Source organism: Arachis hypogaea, chromosome 9, assembly GCF_003086295.3.
Source record: "Arachis hypogaea cultivar Tifrunner chromosome 9, arahy.Tifrunner.gnm2.J5K5, whole genome shotgun sequence".
In the NCBI taxonomy this organism is placed as follows: Eukaryota; Viridiplantae; Streptophyta; class Magnoliopsida; order Fabales; family Fabaceae; genus Arachis; species Arachis hypogaea.
In genome coordinates this window covers 44,920,919-44,924,999 of record NC_092044.1, presented here as the reverse complement: position 1 = coordinate 44,924,999, position 4,081 = coordinate 44,920,919, and the positions used below count along the sequence as shown (strand labels likewise).

General features: G+C 33.3%; 1 non-coding gene across 4 annotated transcripts; it reads right to left on the bottom strand.

Annotated features, from left to right (window-relative positions):
• Positions 1-291: 291 nt before the first annotated feature.
• Positions 292-3,777, bottom strand: LOC112710957 (uncharacterized). Of its 4 annotated transcripts, XR_011865711.1 has the most exons (5): positions 2,894-3,777; positions 2,733-2,804; positions 2,373-2,655; positions 1,483-1,551; positions 292-635 (listed from the first exon to the last, which is right to left on the bottom strand). It is a non-coding gene; the product is annotated as an uncharacterized protein (transcript). The 4 variants fall into 4 exon arrangements; XR_011865709.1 differs by having other exon boundaries at positions 1,483-2,655; XR_011865710.1 differs by having other exon boundaries at positions 292-1,551.
• Between the last annotated feature and the right edge of the window lie 304 nt (positions 3,778-4,081).

Here is a 4,081-nt window from a genome sequence, read left to right as displayed (position 1 = left end):
CATCACTTGTAAAGCGTAGCCACATTGTATATCATAGCTACTTTTTATAAGCGTAGCCTTAGGTCCCTTATTATTATTTTTTTAATTTTCTGTATAACCATAGCTACTCTATAAAAGTGTAGCCTTAGGTCCCTCATTGTTTTTTTTATTTTTTTTATTTTCTGTATGTATATAATATTCTAATAATTTTTTATACAACATAATATTTAATAATATTATTACATATATAATTCTACATTTTTAATTAAATGAGTTAAATATTATAAAATAAAATTAAACACATGATTATACTAAATAATTTCTTTAAACAATAAAAATTATCCTTACATAATTCAAAGACATAATCTTAAGAAGCAATTAACAATCAAAATATAACTTAAGATAATTTAAGTCACATGAAACTTGTATCACATCAATTAAAATGCAAAGTTTGCACTCTATATCCGACAAGAGCTTAACAAACAGAAAATCGTCAATCTTTTAATCTTGGCATAATGACTAAAAAATCTTCTGAAGCGCCTTCAAATTCTTCTCAAACGCATCTTTTTCATGCTGATCTTCGTCACCATCAAGAAAACTCTTGGCCTTAACAATTGTATTAGTGTTCATTCCCTTGTTCATTCCTAGCAGAGCTGCTGCAAAAATACTTGCACTTCTAAGAAGTTTAAACAACAAAATTCTTCTAAAGGTGCACAAAAAAAGTGTAAATAGAAATTAACTAAATCAAAATAGTAAGATCACAAACTGAGTTGAAATACTAAAATATATATGAGCATCATACTAATTGCTGAATAAATAGACAAAGAAAAAGAAATTAATTGCTGAATATACCATTACCTATCTTCACTCCAAACAGCTTGAACTTTACTGCCAATAGGATATTTATCACCCAAACCAATCCCAGCATTATTTACCAAACAACTGTAACAGTTACTCACCTTGAACAAAACTAAAAGCATTCTAATAGCTCGTTACCTATCAAAAGTAGTAAGCACTTTGATTTAGCAGATTTGATACCTCAGATAAATAAGATACAATACCACAGTATCTATTTGATTGATCACTTATTTTTTCTCGTCTCAGCTTGTTAGTTTTTTATTATTCTCATTAAAGCTGAATGCTAAATTCTCAAAATCATGCCAATCAGCTTAATTTCAAGTGGGGAAAACGGCGTTGCTTCAAAGAGTAAAGTGAGAATTATCAACCTAAATTGTAAAATTAAAAATGAATTGAGACAGATATATCAATTTTGCACCAATATCCCCAATGCAATTGACGGACCAAACATGAATCCCCTGGCTTAATCTATTTATGGCGAATTAGAACCCAAAACACAATTCAAGAATACATCAAGTTACACAAGTAAATTGAAGCAAAAGGCTTAAAAAATTGAAGACAAATTAATGAATAAAACTTCATAAACTAGTGCATTAATCAGAAACTTTTTCACCTCCAAATTTTGAGAAATACAGTGCTGCTTACCTTTGGAATGGGCTGTCGGATTACATTTTCCACGGCAACACCAATTAAAATCCTCCAAGTGATCTTGCACTACATATTGAAGACTAATAATAAGAATTAAAGGTATTTCAAAACTCAAATTCCCCTACACTGTTTTGAATTCCATTAATACAAATTACATAATAAGAACAGGAACTCTATAGCACAAATTCAATTGTACACAATAGAAGAACAAAAAAGCTTTGCCCCTAATGCAGTAATAAAATTTGAATGATGTGATGGTTGGCAGGCTTAGCTTTGGGATTGCAATGATCTTATTGATAACTGCCACAAGCATAAGTAAGAGGCAGCCTTATAGGATAGGTTGGTTGAATGGTGAATGCTACTTAGTCAAAAGGGGTGTTTATGCCGGCTCAACCATAATGATCCTAGTAACCGTAGGTTCGGCAGTTGGTTCGGTTTTGTTAACCATAAAGGCCAATCAAACAGAACAAGATCGCAAAATACATGGACAAACAGGGTGAGAAAGAATTGATCATCCAATTATTATACTTAGAAAGATGCCTTACAAGTTGCTAAGGTAAAAATCCAAGTTCACATTCCAAAGACATGCTTTCAAAGGAATACTAATATTATAATAATAGTTGTTCATTAAAAAGGGTTGCCACATCCAATTAAGATGAGTAAACATGCTTGTATAAAAATTTAAGTGCTGCATAAATTTAAGTACAAAAATATTATAATAATAGTTGTTATTATCACAAAAAGGAATTTATTCCTATAATCAGTCATATGCCTAGTCCCCCAAAGATACATAAAGTGCTGCAGCTAAATTTAAGTATAAAAATACGCATACAAACACACATGGTATAATAATAGTAACTGAGCATTGTCATATGAATTGCAAGTACCAGAAAAATTTCATCTCCAGTGGCATATCTCCCTGCATGATCTTTCAATAGCTTTTCAAGTGCTTAAAATAATGAAAAATATGCAACATTTAATTAAGGCAAGAAAAAAAACCACTCAAATGAATAATTGGTTTGGAAGTAACAAACCAGAATATATCTTAATGGTATTCAGTGAAGTGTCACCTGTGAAGCCCTTTCTAATGACACTTTGTGCCCAAGGAAGTTTTTCATGAGGGCCAACCTTTTTCTCAATGAAGTTATCCTGCAAAACAATATGTGCAACCTGTGGAGAGTGGATAAGATGATTAGAAAGCCGAGTAACAAAAAGGACTAGAGCTTAAGATTATGCAGCAGGTGTACCTGAAAATTGAGTGCTCTTTTGGGAACGTCATGAGGCAGCAAAGGGTATTGAGGATACTTATCGTCCAAATACTGCATACATAGAGAACATGAATAATTGAATATAAATAAGAATATATAAGAGAAACAGGGAAATTAAAATCATGAGTTGGAGGACCAACCATAATAATGGCTAAGGATTCAGCAAGAATAAAATCGCCATCCACCAGAATAGGAATTAAAGCAAGAGGATTCAAATTGAGGAACTCTGATGGTTGTTTAAACAAGGCAATTTAACAATACATTTAACAGAAATAAATACAGAGCATAGGTTTAGAACAAACTGGGGTCAGATTTGGAGGAAAAGCAAAAAGAATAGTAATCCAATGCAGCAACCAGCAGGGGAAAGAATGTTAATGCTACCAGCTAAAGATCCTTCACTCTTTGGAAAATCAAGTTCTTCCTTAACGAGAAAATGAAAAGGACAAAAAAAAAAAGAAAACAGAGAAGGAAGAAGACCGACAAACACAAGATCCATTCAGCTTGCGCTAGTTGAGTCAGACAGCACGACAGAAATTGAAGCAGAGTACTGACAGTTAAAAAATTAGCTGCATAAGTGTCATAATATTACCATATGAAAGTGTCCATCTAAATTCTACAATATATATTCTCCTATTTCAGCAGAAATTAGAACACTCAATTGACTGCAATAATCTCTGCATATGTCTCAAATCAAGCTTGGGTTCCCAAAATACATCTTAAAATTCACAGGTACTTCGAGATATTGATTCAACAACAAAGCAATTTAAAAGCATAAGAATAATCCTCTCTTGAGAATACTCTGCTCTCTTTAAAAGTGAAACTTATACAAGAAAAAATCAACAAGAACAATAACAAAAATAAGAATAATAATTCAGTTGACACATGGTGAAATTTACATTGGTGATTTTAGTTTGATCCGGCAGTCCACAAATAAACAACGCAGAATACAGAAGCTAAAACTCCCAATTAAAACCCTAAAACCAAAACCCAAAACCTCCCAAATTTCACTGAACCATCATCATCATCGGGCGCTTACCTCGCTTGTTAGGGATCGATGCTTTGCCTCATTGGAAACCTTGATGCTTCATAGTAGAGCAGAGAAGAGGTCGCTAGAGAGCACACAGTTTCTTTGACACTGCATAGAGAATGCGAGTGAGAGAGAGTGAGTTAGAGAATGATCGAGAAGAAAAGAACGAGGCACAGAATGCTTACTTGGTGAGTGCGGTGATGAATGGCAACGGTGAAGAAGAGATGAGCGACGACAAATCGAAGGTGAAAACCCTTGAAGAAGAGATGAGCAGCGGCGATGAATCGAAGGAGAAGGCGCG